Source organism: Scylla paramamosain, chromosome 38, assembly GCF_035594125.1.
Source record: "Scylla paramamosain isolate STU-SP2022 chromosome 38, ASM3559412v1, whole genome shotgun sequence".
Taxonomy (NCBI): Eukaryota; Metazoa; Arthropoda; class Malacostraca; order Decapoda; family Portunidae; genus Scylla; species Scylla paramamosain.
Genome location: NC_087188.1, coordinates 969,903 through 992,375, shown reverse-complemented (window position 1 = coordinate 992,375; position 22,473 = coordinate 969,903). Strand labels below are relative to the sequence as shown.

The 22,473-nt window shown below is 42.6% G+C and overlaps 1 long non-coding RNA gene across 1 annotated transcript; it reads left to right on the top strand.

The window, feature by feature from the left end:
- Positions 1–13,894: 13,894 nt before the first annotated feature.
- Positions 13,895–14,635, top strand: LOC135091920 (uncharacterized). The gene is made up of 2 exons (XR_010262697.1): positions 13,895–14,065; positions 14,138–14,635. It is a non-coding gene; the product is annotated as an uncharacterized LOC135091920 (long non-coding RNA).
- Positions 14,636–22,473: the final 7,838 nt, after the last annotated feature.

The window sequence follows — 22,473 nt, the reverse complement described above, 5'->3', positions numbered from 1 at the left end:
GGAAAACTCGGAAGATTCAAGAGCGTGGGCACGAGAGCAGGTTAAGTCATTGCGCACATAAACGCAGCATCCAGCTTTGGATCGAAAATGAGGATAGAGAAAGTAGGAGGGAACAGAAAAGGGGCTACTATCAGTTGCCTCAGACACCTGAGTTTCAGTGAGGAAAAGAAGATGAGGTTTAGAAGAGGAGAAGTGGTGTTCTACAGATTGAAAATTAGATCTTAGACCGCGAATGTTGCAGAAGTTAATGAAGAAAAAGTTGAGGGGGTTGTCAAGACACTTAGGGTCGTCGACAGAAAGGCAGTCCGACCTGGGGACATTTATGGTCCCCTCCCCAGATGGGGACTCCGAGGTTGGTGTAGGAGTCGCCATGATTAAAAAATTTTTGAGTGAAGGATGTGTGTGTTATTAGGTGCTTCTAGTTTTGTGTGGAGGAAGAGAGTTGTCTTTAGAGGGCAGGCTGTGACTGCCCCCTTGTGTTGTGAGACACAAAGGTAAACGTTCAGTGAGGTCACAGCTGGGTTTAATGTTAAGTTCACAGCACATAATCGAAAACGTGAATTTTAAGAGTTTTTCACATTCTTTGATATCAAAATGCACCCTCTATGCACCATTTATGGAAAATTGAAACTTCTTTTCCAGAAATATATCTTTTGAGTGTCTTCTGGTTCCTGGTAAGTTCGAAAGCTCTAAAAGGCTTGGAAAACACCCTATATGGCGGAAAAAATAATATCACCAAAAACGTATCTTTTGAGTTTTTAGCCATTTACGGACAGAAACGCATGCAAAACGTGTATTTTCAGTGTTTATGAGCGAGTTACGTACAAGACCCCCAAAAGAACATTATGAGAGACGTGTATTTTGAGTATTTCATAGCTTCTTAGGCACCTAAACGCTATAACGTATAAATAGTATTAAGTGGAGAAACAGAACATTTAAAGAATATCGGTTTTGAGTGATTTTCACATCGTTAGATAAGAAAACGCCAAAATACATTCATTGCACCCTCTACGGTTAAATGAAACAATATTAAAGGAAACGTATCTTATAATTATTTTTGTGCCTGTTAAACAACAAAAAGCGAAAGCGAAAAAGTATGGAAAGCACGATATTCTGGAAAACAAAATTTCATAAAACACGTTGCTTTTCAGTGTTTTTGAGGTACTTTCCTACTAAATCGCTAAAAATGATGCAAAACCTTCTTAATTGAGACACAGAGGAATATTACCAAAAACAAGTATTTTGAGAGTTTGAGCTTTTACGTACTTAAACGTTAAAGTGCATGCAAAGTATCCTATATGGGAAAAGGAAAGAAAATTACGAGAAACGTGTATAAGGAGTATTTTTGAGCTTAGGTTCCAAAACGCGAGAATGCGTTGAATAGCACTCTATGTGGAAAATTAGAACAGCATTATGAAAAATCCTGTATCTTGAATGTTTATATATATATATATATATATATATATATATATATATATATATATATATATATATATATATATATATATATATATATATATATATATATATATATATATATATATATATATATATATATATATATTGTAACTTCACCACCCTGTGGGCCGTCACACTTACACTTTTAGGGTCCGGTGCTTCCTGCATACGTGACGGTGAACTTACCCTGCGGCGCTCCGTGTTCTTCCCTGGCTCCCCTCAGAAGGCGAATAGTAAAACACACTTGTGGCTTCTGGCCCTCTACTCTCAGATGCTCACACTACACAGTAGTCCTATGCTGTAGCTCGGCACCCCGGGCCTCTTGTCGACCCTCGGAAGGCTTCTTGACGCCTCGCTCCAGCTCACAAAGGCACATACAAGTACAGGAGGCAGTGTCGGCGACGCGCGGGCTTTCTTCCCTCACCAGTGTTCTCCCGCCACTCTGTCTCTCAAACTGTTCCGCCACCAATCCCAGGGCTGCTACACGTCACGTGATACTCCCGAGCCCCAGGGTAGGCGGCCAGCGAGGTGACGTAGCGCGACGTCATCCTCCACTTCCGCTGGGACTCAGTCTGGGTATCTTCATGATCTTGTCCTCTCGTGACACTACCCCCTCCTGTAAAGAGACTGAGCGCCCTCGCTCCCCAACTCTCTCTATTCCCTTTAGGTTACAGATACACCCCCAAAAACAAGAAAATAATACTTCAACTTTAGGTATATCAAAAATCAACAAAGAACATAATCCTCACTCCATTTGGGTGGATGCCGCTCCCGTCTGGGTCTCCCTATTACAGGTCCAGCGTCGACATCCGCCAGTGCCCCCTCCAAGGGACACAACTCATCCGCTCCACCTTCCTCCATCACCAGCGGCTCAGGCTCTCTCAGGTCCAGGTCTCCGTCATCCTCCATCACCAGGGGCTCGTCGTCGCCAAGGCCCTTGTCCTTGTCCTCCTCTTCGTCACTGGTCAGGAGAGCAGCTCGCTCTCCCCAGGAGAAGTTTCCAGGGCCATGGTAACCCCAGAGCCTGTCAGCGTGCACCACCAGTGCCCGCTTCCTTGGCCCTTGGCGTATCCTGAAGGTGACGTCCGAGATGACCTTCTCCACCACGTATGGCCCCTCCCAGGGGCTCTGGAGCTTAGGGGACAATCCTTTCTTACGCCGAGGGTTGTGCAGCCACACCTGATCCCCCTCGCTAAAGGGTGGTGCCGTTGCCCGGCGGTCGTACCGGTCCTTCATCGCCTCACCGGACACCTTCAGGTTACCCCTCACCTGATGGTGCACCTCCCGGAGACGGTCCTGTAGGGCTGTAGCGTACTGGGTGATGGTAGTGGGCAGGTCTTCATCCGGCGGCCTGCCAGTCACGAGGTCCACTGGTAGCCGGAGTTCCCGCCCACACATCAGCCGGGCTGGCGTGTAACCGGTCACCTCATGCTCGGCTGACCGGTAGGCCAAGAGAAGCAGGGGGATTTTTAAGTCCCAGTCCTCCTGCCCTTCCTGGCAAAATTTGGCCAACTCCTGCCCCAACGTGCGGTTGTAGCGTTCCACCATGCCATCCGACTGCGGCCGCAGGGGTGTAGTACGAGTTTTCTTGACGCCCAGCAACTGGCAGCACTCCCGGAATACTGCTGACTCAAACTCCCGTCCCTGGTCAGAGTGCAGCTCGTGCGGCACGCCAAACCGGGCGAAGAACTCGTCCACTAACACACCTGCCACGGTGGCAGCCTCATGGTTTGGCAGCGGATACGCTTCCGGCCATTTAGTGAAGTAGTCCATGGTCACACACACAAAGCGGTTACCTCTCAGTGTCTGAGGGAACGGACCCAGGATGTCCACTGCCACCCTCTCCATAGGTGCCCCAACCTGATACACCTGTAAGGGAGCAACTGTCTTTCTCCCGGGGCCCATCTTCCCACAGCACACGTCACACACTTTGCACCATTCACTAACGTCCTTCCGCATGCCTACCCAATAAACCCGCTGCTTTAACCGCCCTAGCGTTTTCCTCACACCGAAGTGACCACTTGCATTTCCACCGTGAGCCTCGCGCACTAAGGCCTCCCTCATATTCACAGGGACAATTGTTTGCCAGAAGGCCACACCGCCGTCACATGACTCCCACCGCCGTTGCAGCACACCGTCACTCACTCGCAACACTGCCCATTGCTGCCACAACGCCTTGGCGGCAGGGCTTAGCGGGGCCACGCTTTCCCATGGCGGTTTTTCTTCGCCTTCTTCCCGCAGTGTCACTATGGGCCCGATATCAGCGTCCTGTCGCTGGGCCTGTTTGAGGTCCTCTCCCCACTCAGTGTCACTGACAAGACCGGCAGCCTTCACGCACACAGGCTCAGTCTCATGGCGTCTACAATGCCTGCAGTCACTGTCGCAAGGACGGCGACTCAAACTGTCAGCATTGCTATGCATTTTTCCAGGCTGGTATTCGATGTTGTAGTCATGCTGCTCCAGCTTGCCAATCCACCTGGCCAGCTGCCCCTCCGGGTTTCTGAGGGTTTTCAGCCACCTCAGAGCAGCATGGTCTGTCCTAATCTTGAATCTGGCCCCGTACAAGTAAGGATGGAAGTGATCAATGGCCAGGATCACTGTCAACAACTCCTTACGAGTGACGCAATAGTTCCTTTCAGGGGCTGAGAACTTCCTGCTGAAGTAGGAGACGACCCACTCTTGTCCGTCTTTCTCCTGGGACAAGACGGCTCCTACTCCCTCAGCACTCGCATCACAATCCAACACGTATGGTTTCATTGGATCCGGGTACGGTAACACAGGGGCGTTAGCGAGAGCCTCTTTCAGAGTTTCAAAGGCCCGTTGACAGTCCTCGCTCCAGTGAAAGCATGCCCCTTTACGAGTCAAGTGATGGAGTGGCACCGCAATTTGCGCAAAACCCTTCACAAACCTCCGGTAGTACGTACACAAACCAAGGAACCCGCGCACTTCCGTCACACTGCGCGGCACTGGCCACTCCTTAACTGACTCTACCTTACCAGGGTCTGTTTTCACTCCCTCACTACTCACTATGTGACCCAGAAACGGCACTTCCCTCTGGAACAGGCTACACTTCTTTGGACTGAGTTTCACATTTGCCCCCCTGAACCTGTCCAACACTGTCTTAAGCCTCTCCAGAGCCCCCTTGAACGAATTCCCGTACACTAGCACATCGTCCAAGTACACCAGGGCGCTTTTCCACAGCAACCCATCCAACACACGCTCCATTAGACGCTCAAAGGTGGCTGGGGCATTCACCAGACCAAAACTCATCACTTTAAACTGATACAGTCCCTGCCCATACGAGAAGGCCGTTTTCTCTCTGTCCTCCTCCGCAACCTCAACTTGATGGTAACCTGATTTCAAGTCTAAGGTGGAGAACCACTGGGCCCCCGTGAGCGCATCAAGCGTGTCATCCACCCTCGGTAGAGGGTAAGAGTCCTTTGTCGTCACCGCGTTAAGGCCCCGATAGTCCACACAACACCTGGTAGACCCATCCTTCTTCTTAACGAGGACAACAGCAGCACTCCAGGGACTAGCCGACTTTTCGATTATCCCTTGCGCGCGCAACTCCTCCACGGCTTTTTCCACTTCCAGCCGACGAGCAGGCGCAATCCGGCGGGGCGGCAACTTAACCGGCCGACTATCCCCTGTGTGAATGCGGTGTTTAACCAGACTGGTCCGGCCCAGGTCATTATCTCCCTGCGAGAAGACATCTGCATACAGAGCCAGCATTTCCTTCACCTCGTCCACCTGTTCCCCAGACAGGCATGCCAAACTCCTCTGCAATAGATCCTGCAGATGAGGTGGAACCCCAGTGCTACTCCCCTGCATGTCCTCGCAATGACCTTCCGGGTCCATAGTCGTCTGTACACCTTCACACTCTTCCGACCCTTGACTTTCCTCCTTCTGTTCCTTACTGAGACGGCAGCGGTGGCTGGCTTCGGGTAGGGACGCAGTATGGGCTCGGTGAGTTTCAATTGAAGCTTCACACTCCTCTGCGTCAACACCGCCCTCCTGTAGCGGCACCACACTACCTCTGACCGACATAGTAATTTCCCCGAAGTCCAGCACCGCCCTGCTCTGCTTCAGGTAGTCTAGGCCGAGCAAGTTCTCCCCGACGTCCGCTACAAAGACGGGAAGATGCTCCTCCGTGCTGCCAACCGATATCCTGGCATGCACTGGTCCCCTCAGCTGTGTGCAGTGCCCTGTAATGTCACACAGTTGTTGCTGGGCCACCGGGGGCTGTCCAGTTGCCACCACCCCGTCCTGCACGAAGGTACGTTCCGCGCCCGAGTCCACAGTGAGGCAGCAAGATTTGCCATCCACTTGCCCGCCCACCTGCACTGTCCGGGCACCCTCGGCACGACAACTTAGGCGGACTGGGGTCTCTGGCTCTCTGGCTGGCGCTCGACCCCTTCCACCAGCCTCTTTCCGTTTCCCCCAGCCTCCTTGCTATCCCTGGGAGAGACGAGGGCACACTCTGCCGTCTTGTGCCCCTGACCGCAGTTCCAACAACAGGGTTTGTACTGGTACTGCCCTGCTCTGCCGTTGACAGCCTTTCCGCTACTCGATCCCTGCGGGCAGTACCTCTTGGTGTGCCCCTGCTGCCCGCAAGAGTAGCACTTACCCCTGAACTCACCTAGGGGCGGTGAAGGGCTAGAGTAGGCCTTCTGCACGGCCCCTTTCTTTGCCTTCACTCTCTGCGGGACATAATTCCCGCTGGGTCGCTCCCGCGTCGTCCGGAGAAATGACTCCATCTCCAGGCCCCTCGCCAGGGCCTCCTGAAGGTCCTTGGGGTGTGCCTGCTGGACGTATATCCTCAGTTGTTGGTTATCGATGGCATCAACGAACTGATCCCGCAGGAGAATGGTGATCATCTCCTCACTGGCCTCCGGGTACGCACGCCGCACCAGCACCTCCAAATCCTGCGCCAGGCGTGTCAGGGTCTCCCCCGGGCCTCGTAACCTGGCCCGGAACCTTGTCCTGAACACCTCGGTTTGGTGCTGGTACCCGTACCTCCTCTCCAGTGTCGCCGTCACTTTACTATACGAGCACCGCTGGGCAGCTGGCAGCTGGTTCAGGACTTCTAATGCCGGTCCTTTGAGTGTCCACACCAGCTGCATGGCCATCTCAGGGCGACTCCACTGGCGGGCGCTGGCCAAGAGCTCGAACTGTGTCTTATACGCTTCCCAAGACACTGTTCCATCGAACTCCTGTGGCCGGCGCCTCGTCCCGTCCTTCAGCCTCCGTGACGTGGAGCTGGCAGCAGAGGGGTACGACTTTACTGAGGCTAGCGGGGATGGTGGAGGTGATAAGACGTTTACAGGAGAGCGTAGGGGACCGGGACACTTGACCGGGACAGCGTGCCTTTATGCTGAGAGAGTACAGGAGGCGCCTGTGCCGCCACAACCTCATCCACATATCCGCTTTTTCCACCTCTCCCTTCACCTGATCCTTGGTGAACGCTTCACTTAACACCTCGTCTTTAACCCGTGAACACTCCTCCTTCACGAGCCCCATAACCTCCTTAAATACACGGTCTACACTGCTCGTCACCGCTTGCAACTCAGCATGCTGTACCTCTCCCTGCGCCTTCAGGGCACTCATAACATCCGCTAGTGTGATTTCTTTCGCCGCCATGCTGACTTAATTACTGTAAGGCACCGTAACTTAACACAACACACAGCTTACCATGGCAAAACACACTGCACCGTCCGCCCGCCCGCTGCGATCCACAAGTACGTTACCCGTACCACCGCTGCTCGCCTCCCCTGTGCAATACACACGCACACTCGGTAACACACCGCGACGCACACAGTTAGCACTTAACTCATCCCACTTCTGACACCACTGTAACTTCACAACCCTGTGGGCCGTCACACTTACACTTTTAGGGTCCGGTGCTTCCTGCATACGTGACGGTGAACTTACCCTGCGGCGCTCCGTGTTCTTCCCTGGCTCCCCTCAGAAGGCGAATAGTAAAACACACTTGTGGCTTCTGGCCCTCTACTCTCCGATGCTCACACTACACAGTAGTCCTATGCTGTAGCTCGGCACCCCGGGCCTCTTGTCGACCCTCGGAAGGCTTCTTGACGCCTCGCTCCAGCTCACAAAGGCACATACAAGTACAGGAGGCAGTGTCGGCGACGCGCGGGCTTTCTTCCCTCACCAGTGTTCTCCCGCCACTCTGTCTCCCAAACTGTTCCGCCACCAATCCCAGGGCTGCTACACGTCACGTGATACTCCCGAGCCCCAGGGTAGGCGGCCAGCGAGGTGACGTAGCGCGACGTCATCCTCCACTTCCGCTGGGACTCAGTCTGGGTATCTTCATGATCTTGTCCTCTCGTGACAATATATATATATATATATATATATATATATATATATATATATATATATATATATATATATATATATATATATATATATATATATATATATATATATATAGGTACTAAACTGCCAAAATACATACAAAGCACTCTATTTAAGGAAACGAGGCGACATTACTAGAAACGTGTTTATTTCATTATTTTCTTTAACGCTTTATCCACCAAAACAATAAAAATGCTTGGAAAGTACCCTATTTTGGAGTACAAAACATTACCAAAAAGGTGTTTTTGAGTTTCTTACGTACGAAAACGTTAAAATATACAAAGCAATCATTATGGAGAAACATAATCTTATTACCAAAAATGTGTATTATAAGTAATTTTGAGCTTGTTAGGTAGAGAAACGGCAAAATGCATGCAATGCACCCTATATGGTGAAACATAACAATATTACCATACACAAGTATAATAGCAAAAACGCTCAATAGTAATATGTAGAACAATATTACTAAAAAACGTGTGTTATGAGTGTTATTCATATTGTTATGTACGAAAACACGTAAATTCATGCAAAATATTCTATATTGAATAATGAAAAGACATTACGAGAAAAGTGTATTATGAGTGTTTTTCCAGCTTCTTAGTGTCGAAAACGCAAAAAGTCTTCAATATGGAGAAACAAAACAAGATTACCAAAAAAATTTTTTTTGTTTTTTTTGGCATTGGTAGGTACCACACATCAAAAAATGCATGCAATTCACCGTTTATGGGTAAAAGAAATGACATTTCCAGATACAAGTTTTTTGAAGTGTTTATAAGCATGTTAAGCACCAAAACGCTGAAATGCATGGAAATCACCATATATGGGAATACCAAATAGTATTACAAAAAAACGTATATTGAGTGTTTCAGCTTCTTACTTACCAAAACTCTAAAACGCATGGAAAATTTTTATAGAGAAAGAATAACCTTATGAAAAAACAAGGATTTTGAGTATTTTTGAGTTTGTTACGTATAAAAACGACAAAATGCCTGGAAATTACCTCATATGGGGTACCGAAAGAATATCACAAGAAATGAGTATTATGAGTGCTTCTCATCGTCCTACATACCAAACCTCTTAGAATAGAATACTATATGGAAAAGAGAACAACATTTTGAAAAACTTGTAATATTTTTCACATTCTTATATTCCAGAATGCCAAAATGCATGCTAAGCACCCTCTATTGTGATTTAAAACTCCATTTCCAGGAATTTGTCTTATTAGCGTCATATGATGAGTGTTAGCCATGATAACACTAAAACGCATAAAAGCACCTTATATGGGGAAAAAAACAATATTACCAAAAACTCGTCTTGTCAGTTTTTTTTTTTTTAGCTATTTACATGTCAAAAAGCAAAACAGTATGCAAAAATAATATAGAGAAACACAATATCTTAAAAAGAAAAAAAATAACTCGTATTTTCAATGTTTTTGTACTTGTTACGTACAAAACCGCAAATATTTATTGAAAGTACGCAACAACAGCAAATAAAAGAACATTACGAGAGACGTGTATTTTGAGTATTTTTGAGCTTTATAAGTACCTAACGCTAAAATGCATGAATAGCACTCTATATAGAGAAACAGATCACAAAAATTTTGATGTTTGTATGTTTTCACAGTTAGACACCAAAACACCAAAATGCATAAAAATGAACCTCTTCTGTGAAATTAAACGACTTTTAGTAACATTTGTATGTACGAAAACGCGAAAATTCAGGCAAAGTATCTTATATGTAATAACGAAAAGGCATTACAAAGAAATTGTATCATAAGTGCTTTTGAGCTTCTTAGGTTCCAAAACGCAAAACCACTTCAGTGTGGAGTAACAGAACACTACCAAAAAAAGTGTATTTTGAACTTTTTTTGCTTTATCATGTATCAAACTTGTCAAAATACACGTAAAGCTTCCTATATGAGGAAATTAAACATTTCCAGAAACAGCTCTTTTAGAGTGTTTATCAGCATGTTATGCAGCAAAACGCTAAAATGCACGGAAATCACACTGTATGGGATTACCAAATAACATTACAAAAAATGTATTCTTTGAGTGCTTTTATATTCTTACGTACCAAAAAGCTAAAACGCATGCAAAATACACTTTACGGAGAAAAAAAAGCAGTACCAAAAACAAGTATTTTGAGTATTTTTTAGCTTGTTACGTATAAAAACGACAAAATGCATGGAAAAAAAAACCCTATTTAAGGTGATGGAAAAACAGTACTAGAAATAAGAATTATGAGTGCTTTGGATCGTGTTAGGTACTCGGAACCTAACACTCTCTGAAAAAGAACAATATTATGAAATGTTTTTTTTTTCACATTTTTAAATACCAATACGCCAAAATGCATGCAAAGCAGCTTAATTGTGAATTGAAAATTAATTTGCATAAACATGTCATTTCAGTGTCTTTTGAAGGGATGATAACACAAAAAAAGCATGGAAAAAAATTAATATGAGAGAAACGTGCCTTTTGAGAGTTATTTTTAGCTGCTTACGTACCGAAACGCTAAAAAACTTGCAAAACACCTTCTATAGAGAAACCATAAGAACTTTTACAAAATCGAGCATTTTCAGTGTTTTTTTTTTTCAGCTTGTTACGTACAACACCGCAAATGTGTATTGAAAGTACATTAAATCGGAAAACTAAAGAATATTACGAGAGACGTGTATTTTTAGTGTTTTTGAGCTTCTTAGGTAACAAATCGCTGAAACGCATGAATATCACTCTATACGGGGAAACATAATAACAATACTAAAAATGTGTATTTTGTGTGTATTTTTCACATCATTATATAAGAAAAACACTAAAATGCATACAAAGCATTTTCCGGTAAAATTAAACATTACAGGAAACGTATATTATTAGTGTTTTTGTGCATATTTGACAACAAAACGTTAAACAGTATCGAAAGCACACGATATGGGAAAACAAAATAACATTACCAACCATTACCAAACGTTCTTTTTGAGTGTTTTTAGGCTTCTTAATTAACAAAACCCTAAAACGTATACAAAATCCCCCTTTTATTGACAGACAGAGTAACATTATCAAAAACAATATTTGTGATGTCACTCTGTTACGTACATAAACTACAAAATGCATGGAAAATGCATCGGGAATCTAAAGAACATTACGAGAGACGTGTATATTTAGTGTTTTTTTTTTCTTCTTAGGTACCAAAACGCGAGAATGAAACACTCGATATTGAGAAACAGAATAATAATACAAAAAATGAAACGAGAAAAATGGGAAAACGAATGAACATTGTAAAAAAAAAAAAAGGTGTTTTAGGAGTGTTTCATAGGTTCCAAAAAGCTAAAAATCGTTGAATAGCACTCCATTTGGAGAAACAACAATATTACCAAAAAACATGTATTTTCAGTGTTTTTTACACTTAATTACCAAAACGCCAAAATCCATGGAATATGCACTATATGAGAAAAAGAAAATACTTTAATAGAAACGTATTTCTTCAGCATTTTTCTGCATATTACACAACAAAATTCTAAAAAAGCTTGAAAAAAGCCAAAATTTGAATTTTTTTTTATTTACATATGTACAAAAATGTTAAAACGCACGCGAAACACCCTATATTGAAAAAAAAAAAAAAAAAAAAATTACCAAAAACAAGCATTTTCAGTGTTTTTTGTGCTTGTTACGTACATAAACGCCAAAATGCATGCAGAAGAACCTCTATGGGGAGAAAAAAGTCATTACAAGAAACGTGTTTTAAGAATAATTTTGAGCTTATCATGTACCAAAACACTAAAACGCATGAACAACACTACCAAAAAACATGCATTTTTTTTTTGTGTATTTCACAGTTAGGTACCAAAAAATGAAAATGTATATGTACCTTATATGGGGAAAGGAAACGACATTGCAATAAACGTGTTTGTTATGTGATTATGGACATGTTAGGCACCAAAACGCTAGAAAGCATAGAAAGTGCCCTATATAGAAAACAATACATCATTATGAAATACTTCTCTTTTCGGTGTTTTTAAGCTACTTACGTAGCAAAAACTTCTTTATGGAGAAACAGTATAACTTTACCAAAAAAGTGAATTTTCAGAGTTTTTGAGGTTACGTACAAAAATGCATGGAAAGTACTCTATATGGGGAAAAAGAAAAAAAAAACACACAAAAAAAACGTGTATTATGAGAGTTATTAAGCTTCTTAGGTACCAAAGCGTTAAAAGGCATAAATAGCTCTCTGTATGGCGAAACAAAACTTCTTTACCAAAGACGTGTATTTTTTAGTGTTTTTTTTTTTTTCACGTTGTTAGGTACCAAACACTAAAATGCATGCAGAGCCACCAATATAGGAAAAACGAAATGACATTAACAGAAATGTATTTTGAGAGTTTTTCAGCGTCTTAGGCACCATAAACGTTAAAAAGCATAGATATCATACTGTATAGAAGAATAAAACATTAACAAAAATGAGTTTTTTTAATGTTTTTGAACCACCAAAACCGCTAAAACCAAAACGCTAAAACGCATGCAAAACTCCTTTTATAGAGAAAAAAAAAGAAAAACAAAAACAAAATCCAAAACAAGTATTCTGAATGTTTTTTTTTCACTTTGTTAGGTACCAAAACGCCGAAAATCATAAAAAAAAGGCTTATATTGTGAAAGAAAACGAGATTCCCAGAAACATTACTTTTGAGTGTCTATGACCGCGTTAGAAACCAAAATACTAAAAAGCTTGGGAAATGCCTTATAAGCAAAACCAAAACAACTTAACAAAAACGTCTCTTTTTAGTGCTTTGAGATACTCACCAAAACACCAAAAACATATGTAAAACACCCGTGTTAGAACGCTAAAAAAAACAAAAAAAACATGGAAAGCAATATTGTATAGAAAAACAGAACAACAATACCAAGAAAGTGTCTTTTGAGTTTTTTTGAGCTACCTACGTACTAAATCGCAAAAATTTATGAAAAACACCCTTTATGGAGAAGCAGAGTAATGTTACCAAAAAACAAGTATTTTGAGTGTTTTTGAGCTTGTTATGTACAAAAACGCCAAAATGCATGATTAATAACCTATATGGGGAAACGAAAGGATATTACGATAAATGTGTAGTATTAGTGTTTTTGAGTTTCTTAAGTACCAAAACAATAAAACGCATGAACAACTCTTTATATGTAAAAACCATATCATAACCAAAAATATTTATTTTGGGTGTATTTCATATTGTTAAGTAAGAACAATTTATCGAAACGACATTTCAATAAACGTGTATGTTGAGTGTTTATGAAAGTGTTAGGCACCAAAACGCTGAAAAGAATTTGAAGTAACCTATATGGGAAAACCAAACAGCATTATCAAAAACGTCTTTTTTCAGTGTTTTAAGCAATTTACATATCAAATCGCTAAAACGCAGTCAAAACTCCCTTTATAAAATAAACATTATAACTTTATCAAAAACGTGAATTTTCAGAGTTTTTGACCTTGTTAAGGAGAAAAATACTATAATGCATGGAAAGTATTCGGAAACGAAAAGTCACTAAAAGAAACATATAGTATGAGTGTTTTTGAGATTCTTAGGTACCAAAACGATAAAACACACAATAATAATAAACTATATGGAGAAACAATACAACATAACTAAAAAACAACTAATTCGATTTAAATTATTTTTTTTTAGATTCTTACTTACAAAAACGCCAAAATGCATCCAAAGAACCTTATATGGAGACATGAAAAGACATCACTAGAAACGTGTACCTATTATGAATGTTGAGGTATTGAGGTATGAAAAAGCTAAAAACGCATTAATAATTTTTTTTTATAGAGAAAAAGAACATTATCAAAAAGCGTGTATTTTGAATGTATTTAACCTTGTACGGTGCCATAACGCAAAATTGGATGGAAAGATCCCTATACGGAAAAAAAAGGAAATATATATACATAAATAAATAAATAAATAAATAAATAAATAAATATATATATATATATATATATATATATATATATATATATATATATATATATATATATATATATATATATATATATATATATATATATATATATATATATATATATGTAAGAAGTTGAAGTGGGCGCGCCTGCGAGAGGCTCACAGACTAGTCAGCGAGTCCCGCCAAAACGAGTCTTAAGGCCCTGGAGGTTTGTTGTGGGAATTTTGGCGGGAGAGGCGAGCGAGAGAGAGACAGGGTGCAGAGTAGTGGTGGATTTGCCATTTGATTTGCAGGTATGTTATTGGGATTTGTTGTATTCTTTCATGGTGAAACAGTGTACATTGGGGGACATTATTGGGAGATAGGGTGGTGATTTGTACGCTTGGTTGGCAGGAGTTTGGTCTTGGCAGTGTGCTGTGGGACGTCAGTGAGGTGGCACCGTAGCAGATACTGTGAACTAGGAGGCTGCAGTGAGGAACTTGCTGTCCCTGGCTGCTATGGTGTTAGTACCGCCGTGCATGGAGGAAGAGCTGCAGTACTTCAGGGTAGTGGTAGTGGTGTACCTTCAGCGCGTTGGGTCGGTGTGCGGTTGGGCCTATAGGGTGTGAGGGTCCTGGGGGTACTGGTTAGGGTGGGACTGTCAGTGGCATATAACATTTCTTGTGTTGGTGCGTGAAGTGTTTATTTCTCCTGTTTATTTGTATGTGGATTTACCCATTTTCTCATGGGATCAGGTATTTTGGAGTGCCAGCAGTGTGGCCTCTAAGAGTGTTAAGCACTCATATTTTATTTGTGTTTTCTTTATTATGTACTCATTTGTGTTTTCTTTATTATGTATTCAATCATTAAATTTTTAAATTGTGGCCCAGGTTTCTGTGAACCTAAGCAGGAGGTTTAAATTAATCAGTGGGTTCTTGTGGTGAGTGCTTGGTGAGCCTAATTAAGGTAGGTTAACTGTGCCCTAGTTTTGCACTCATTACATATATATATATATATATATATATATATATATATATATATATATATATATATATATATATATATATATATATATATATATATATATATATATATATATATATATATATATATATATATATATATATATATATATATATATATATATATATATATATATATATATATATATATATATATATATATATATATATATATATATATATATATATATATATATATATATATATATATATATATATATATATATATATATATATATATATATATATATATATATATATATATATATATATATAATGCATGCAAAGCACTCTATATGGGAAAAAAATGACATTATCAGTGTCAAAAGTGTCTTTAGAGTGTTTTTGAGGGTGTTAGGCACCAAAATAAAAAAATAAAAAAATGAGAAGCATGGGAACATAAAACAACATAAAAAACGTGTATTCTGAGTGTTTTTAAGCATCTTTCACACGAAATCGGTGAAACGCATACAAAACAATCTTTACGAAGAAACAAATTAATATTACCAAAGGTGATTTTTTATTGTTTATGAGCTTCTTACGTAAAAAAAACGCCAAAGCGTATGTAAATTACTCAATATTGGGAATCGAAAGGATATCACCAAAAACGTGTATAATGAAAGTTCCTGAGCTTCTTAGGTACCAGAGCAATAAAACACGTAAAAAACACTTTGTATAGAGAAACAGAACAACATTACCAAAACAATGAGTTTTTTAGTGTTTTCGCCTTATATTCAAAACACAAAAAATGCATGCAAAGCAAGTGATTTGAAAAAAAAAAAACAGAACAACGTTTCCAAAAAAACGAGTATTATTTGAGCTCGTTAGATACTAAAACTCCTAAATACATGCAAACCACTCTATATGGGGATACAAAGGGATTTTTTTGAGACACGTGTGTAATAAATGTTTTTGAGCTGCTTAGCTAACGAAAAGGAAAATTGCGTGAATAGCAGTCTATATGGAGAAACATAAGAACATTACCTAAAACATGTATTTTCAGTATTTTCACATTGTTACGTACAAAAACGCAAAAATGTAGGAAAATCACTCCATAGTAGGAGTGATTTTATTGTTTGAGCGTTTTAGGCACCAAAAGTCTAAAATGCATAGAAAGCAACCTATATTGCAATACAATACAACATTAACAAAAAAAGGTTCTTTTGTGTTTTTTTAGCATCTTACGTACCAAAACCATAAAACGCATACAAAACACCCATTGTAGAGAAACAAAATAACATAAAATAAAGTGTACTATGAGTGTTTTTGAGCTTGTTAGGAACAAAAGCAGCAAAATGCAGGCAAAGTACCCTATTTAATGGAACAAAACCATTTTACCAGAAGTCTATATTATTATTATTAATCTCCTTAGTTAACAAAACGCTAAAACGCGTGAATAGCGCTCTAACAATGTATCAGTACCAAAAATTTGTTTTGAGTGCAATTCACATTGCTACATAGGAAAACGCCAAAATGCATGCAAATTATGGAATAACGAAAAGATATTACAAAAAAACGTTTATTGTAAGTGTTTTTCAGCTTTGTGGTAACAAAACGCAAAACACGCTTTAATAACACTCTGTATAGAGAAACGGAAATTACCATAAACGTGTATATTCTGTTTTTTCTTTAATTGTTAGGTATCAAACTGACGAAATGCATGTAAAGCAGCATATATTGAAAAAAAATAACAGATATTTCCAAAAAAAAAAAGTGTTTTGAGTGTTTCTTTGAAAGAAATGTCTTTTTCATTGTTCTTGAGTTACGCACATACCAAAAGGGTAAAACACACGAAAAGAGCTCTTTATGAGATTGTTACGTAAAAAAACACCAAAATGCATGCTAAGTACTCCATATCGGGATATAAAAGACATTAGGAGAAACGCGTATTATGAAAATTTATGAAAGCTTCTAATGTACCATAAAGCTTAAACGCATAAATAGCACTCTATATCGAAAAACAGAACAACATTACGAAAAACGTGTATTTTGAGTGTTATATATATATATATATATATATATATATATATATATATATATATATATATATATATATATATATATATATATATATATATATATATATATATATATATATATATATATATATATATATATATAAGTAGTTGGGAAATTGCCACCAGAGCCCCCATTCGCAATATGGCATGCCGTCAGAGTCGCCCCTGGGGGGTGGGGTGGGGGGTGGGGTCCCCCCCACCCCCCACCCCATCCCCCCCCAGGGGCGACTCTGATGGCATGCCATATTGCGAATGGGGGCTCTGGTAGCAATTTTCCATAGACCCAGGCTTGGGAATGGGGGGGGGGGAGGGTGATTCACGACGGCAAACACCAAGGGAAGGGGGGGGAGCGGGACGGTGACGGCGACACTGACGGAGAGGTGGGGAGGCGTGTGTCCTTATCCTTCGGGGACGATGGAGGATGGGAGAGGGGAGGGGGGAGGGGGAGGGGGGAGGGGGGATGGGGATCCCATCCCACCCCCCTGGAGCGACTCTGATGGCATGGCATATTGCGAGTGTGGACCTTATCAAGTTGCAATGGGGAAACCTGACAGCAATTTTCCGTAGACTTCAGTGGCAGTCCATTTCAGGATGGAGACCCAGGCTTGGGAAAGGGGGGGGGGGGGTGATTCACGACGGCAACACCAAGGGGTGGGGGGGGGTAGGGAGGGGGGGAGGGACGGCGACGGCGACACTGACGGAGAGGTGGGGGGACGTGCGTCCTTATCCTTCGGCGACGATGGAATGACTAAATGAATCAATGATGGTGGGTGGAAAATAATTGAGTGAAAGGAGGGGGGGGGGGGTGTGGACTGGCGGCCAGACGTGGAAGTCGCCACACACACGCGTGGCTAGGGGACTGTGACGGCAATGCCGTGTAGGTCGCCCTTTCACGTCCCCCCCACCCCCAACCCACCCACCCAGGGGCGACTCTGACGGCAAGCCATATTGCGATGGTGATCCTGATAGCAATTTTCCATAGACCCATGCTTGGGAAGAGGGGGGTGATTCACGACGGCAAACACCAAGGGGGGGAAGGGGGAAGGGGGGGGGAGCGGGACGGTGACGGCGACACTGACGGAGAGGTGGGGGGAGGCGTGCGTCCTTATCCTTCGGCGACGATGGAATGACTAAATGAATCAATGATGGTGGGTGGAAAATAATTGAGTGAAAAGGGGGTGGAGGGGGGGAGGGGAGGTGGGGGTGGGGGGGGACTGGCGGCCAGACGTGGCAGCCGCCCGCCACACACGCGTGATTAGGGGGACTCTGACGGCGCTTGCCATAGAAGTCGCCCTTTCCCTTTCATTCACGGAATCCTGGAGGGTGGGATGACTGAGTGTTGCCATCACGCGTTCCCTCCGACATCTCAATACATCCCCTATGGTCAAGGTCGTCGCGACAGCCTCACGAGGTTCCGTTACCTGTCCATCGTTTTTACCTGGAGGAAGCGTCTGTGACGGCCAGGGCGGAGTGGCGGCCTCTTCCACTTTCACCGACCGCCAGCGGCGTGGGCTGACGTAATACTTATGCCGGATTGTCACCTTATTATTATTATTATTATTATTAATATTATTATTATTATTATTATTATTAGAAAGGTTATGCAGAGTCGATGGAACATTTTATTTTTATTAGGACAAATACAGCTCATTGCTTATTAGGGCAAATACATCTCTTTCATTCAAAACATTTGCGAATTGAAGGCGAAGAGATCATCGTCATCGCTGTCAATGACGGGCGTAGTTTTAATAACTCTAGGAACCAGCTTCTTACGAGGGGCGGCTGGAGCAACGGGGAGTTTTGGTGTGCTGTCGTCCTCTGGCGTGTTAGGGGGAATATTCTTTTTTTTTCTGTTTTCCTGCGACTTCTTCTTCGCCTCCTGACCCTCTTTGCCGCCTACTGTCGACTCATCTGACTGTTGCGGCTGTGCTTCGGTCGGAGGTGGCATCAGCGACTCCTGAGGTGGCGGAATCGACTGCGATGCCGGCTGCTGCTGTTGCGACTCCTGTCCTGATGGAGCGTCAGGAGGTGGGCTGGCCGGCAGTGGCGACATGTCGTCATCACTGAAGATCAATTTCTTCTTTGCAGGTTCTGACATTTTCTCCACATTGACATCCTCATGGTCAGCACGGCTTCGCTTACCCCCAGCATCGCTCAGATAGATATCAAAGCGGAAAGAGATGCGTTCTGTAACAGACAAGAAAAAAAAAAAAAAAAAAAAAAAAAAAAAAAACGATGAGAACAATGGAAAAGTTTTTATTTCCCCTCCCACTCTCCCTCTTCTTATTCATTGGCAAAGAACGTTAATGTAATTTACAATGGTGAAGATGTCAGATGCCGTGCAAGGTAATGGCGTACTCACCCGCAGTTCTCAAGATGAAACGTTTGTTAGCTTGCTCCATTCTTGGAGATGAGGCTTCGACGTCCGACTGGGTTGAGAGGTGATGGCGAAGTGACGCTTATCCGTCAGCAATTACCCCATATTGACCCCCTTTCCCACCCCCACCCCACCCCCAATCTACCTTATTACCGCTTTACAGATGTTACGACATCTCGCCCGGCTGCCGGCTGGGCAAAACGTAGGCATGCAATGCGGCATATTACGAAATATTACGTATGCCATACGAGTAATTTTTTTGTCATTATATAGATATTGATGCTTTTTGAAGGTGGCGTGAATAATGCACATTGCACGTTTTAATGTATGCCAACTCAGTAGAAGGCAAAAGAACATGCAATAAATGCCACACACGAGGGAATTCAACCCCTGAAGTCGATAATTTAATGTGCTAATTTTTATATGTGGACAAGTTTGCATAAAATGATGTAAGACAGCGGAATTGTATTTGGGATGCAAGTTATAGCTATCGTAATAGCCTATGGTCTGACTTTGAAAATTAAGATAAACAGTAATCCAGTGGCCCATGGTCTTTGAGTCACTCAATGTATTTAGAATGAAAACGCATGGCTTCACCTGTTTTCTGGCAAGATTTATCAGATCTGTCACATGGCGATGATCGTGACAGCCTAAAAAATAAACTCGATCGCCCAAGATGCCTGCTAGACCGGCCTGTATTTCACGTGCATTCATGACGGCTTATGCGCGGACAATGCAGCGAACGTGACGATAATGATCAATTTCTATGACGCCAGTAGTGTCGGCGAAAAACATTATGACGCGGTTGTGATTACGTCCCTTGGCAAACGACAGATTAATTCTTAGATTTCCTGATTTATCCAGAGGGATGGCATTGTGCACGTCCTCCGTCACAAAGTTAAAGAAACATACTGTCCGACCTTTATTAAATGCATCAAATGTTAGGGAATTACGCGTGTCCAATCCTAGTGACTCAAGGGTCGTGTAAAACAATTTTGACGCGTGATGCGGGAAAGAGCTGCGAACGTTATAAATGGTCGCCCCGTTCACGGTGATATGTACATGTGACAGATCGGCGTGTTGAAAATATAAACCATTCTTATCAATTACGCCTTGTAAGCTGTCCATATCAACTATTGCCATGGTCAAATTTTGAGGTATGATTTGCGCGAAAGGTAATTCGGCAATCAAAGACGTTTGATTGGCGGCTAACACATACGTTTTATTGAGCGTTCTATTAAAAGTGTATTGCATTGGATTTCGAGTCAAGGAGTTATTTAACGATTCTAAGGCGGGCGGATGTGGCGTGACGCGGTCAACCCATAACTTAGCCATCTCGAGCTTAAATTTGAAACTGCTGGCATCTTGGTGTGAATTAAGAATCCATGTTTTGTTAGCCAATTCTAATCGAATTCTCACATCAACAGAGTCAAGCAGATAAGCGTCCAGACTTGATATATCCGAAAACAAAGGCGCAGTCATCGAAATGCCGTGCGTTTTACAATCTTTCATCATTTGTTTCTCGTCTTTATTCCCTCCCGTGAAATAGTCTTCATCAAATTTATTGATTATGCCTTTTGATCCATCATAATCGCGGTGGTAGAAGGCGACGCGACCGATAGAGTCAATTTTATCCTGAGGGATTGTTGTAATCATTTTAATGAAGGCGTGATAGTTGAACAAAGAGGATGACTCCACAAGCTGTTCGTTAAAATAACAAGCGCATGACTTAAACATCGTATTATTCAAACCATTACTAAAAACGACGTGATCGTCATCGTCTAGTGGCGCGCCGTCTGCCTTCGTCGCGCTAACTCGCAATTCTAGAGACAGCGTTGATAGATCCAAAAATTGCCCTGGAATACCAGGCAGTCTAAATTCAATGTAAGGATCGTTGATCCCCGCATGATTATTAGCATTTGCGTCTAAATTAACGGGTAATACGTCCAACTTTCCCCTCGCAGCGACTGACGATTCGATGGTATGCAAGCGATTCACCCGCGGAAAGTTCTCACTCACGGCAGTCAGATAATTGCTCAGGGGGGTGGAGGTCGCTCCACCCTGCACATCCGGACCGTAATGAGTCATCTTTGCGACTAAGCTAAATATTGAAGATATCTGCTTTATAGCAAGTCTTTCTTTTCAGTTGCCTGGTTGGTGGTTTTCTCTTTTTTTTTTTTTTTCCGACTCCAACTTTCCTCTTTTTCATTACTCCTTTCCCCCACACCCTTCACGGCTGCAACACCTCTATTTCTTAATGATTCGCGAAGTCGCTTCCCTTCTAAAACATCTGTTAATAAACCTTTTCCCATTTGGAGCGCTTCGGGTGCTACAGTGCGCATGAGAAAGGGAATTGCTCTTTTAGCAAAGCCACTCAAAACGGAAAATAGACCGCCACCTCTTCTTGAATGGGGTGGAATAAAAACCCGGATGTCGTCTAAACCTCCACCTTTGCTTTGCGTAAAAAGCAAGTCGTATTCCGCTCGAGTGGGAGGTGTGAACGCTCTCGTCATGATGGTTGTCACGTCATGAATAAGACGTCGAGCATAATCACCAGCTATTTATTTCTGTCTGATATGCTGCTCCCGCCATGATCAAAATAAATAATAACGGTCACCCCAATTAAGGAATACATTTATTTTAAAATTTACATGATATAGTTATTCAGACTTCCTCACCAGAATAGTTTCAACTCCAAAAGGTTGAAGTCGCTGCGCCAGCCCTTCCACCATAGGCAGGTAATTATTCTTCCACTCATCCTGGCAGCGACCTCTACATCCCAGTCCTTCCGGGATAATAATTTGCTCTACTTCAGCGTTCGCCATGGCTAGCAGGGCAATCTTTTTCAGGCAATTCTGGAAGTGTTGACGTCGATTCACGCTTGTATCCATCTTGAGTCCTTCCACGTAAGGCAAATCCTTCGACGTCGCGATTGCCTGTCGCGCCTTCTCGTTTCCCTCGACGGCCTCGCCCCAACCATACTGAGTCACGCAGGCCACCAGGTGAGGGAGATTTACGCTTCCTGTGGGAGGCGCGTGGATAATGATACGTCCTGGGTCATCTCTCGTGTCTGCCGTGGCCCGATGAAGCGAGTAGAGTCTCTTTCTAGCTGCATGTGTATTCTCGTATGGGTAAATCGTTTTGAGATCCCGCGCAATCCCACTCGGTTCGGTGGAGACGGCATTTACTGAATAAATGATATAACAGCGGCGGTCGCGGAAGATGCCATCGGTCAGCTTGCCCTCGACCACCTTCATCTTGACGAGTAATTGGAGGGCTGATCCACACGTTGAACCCTCTGTGAG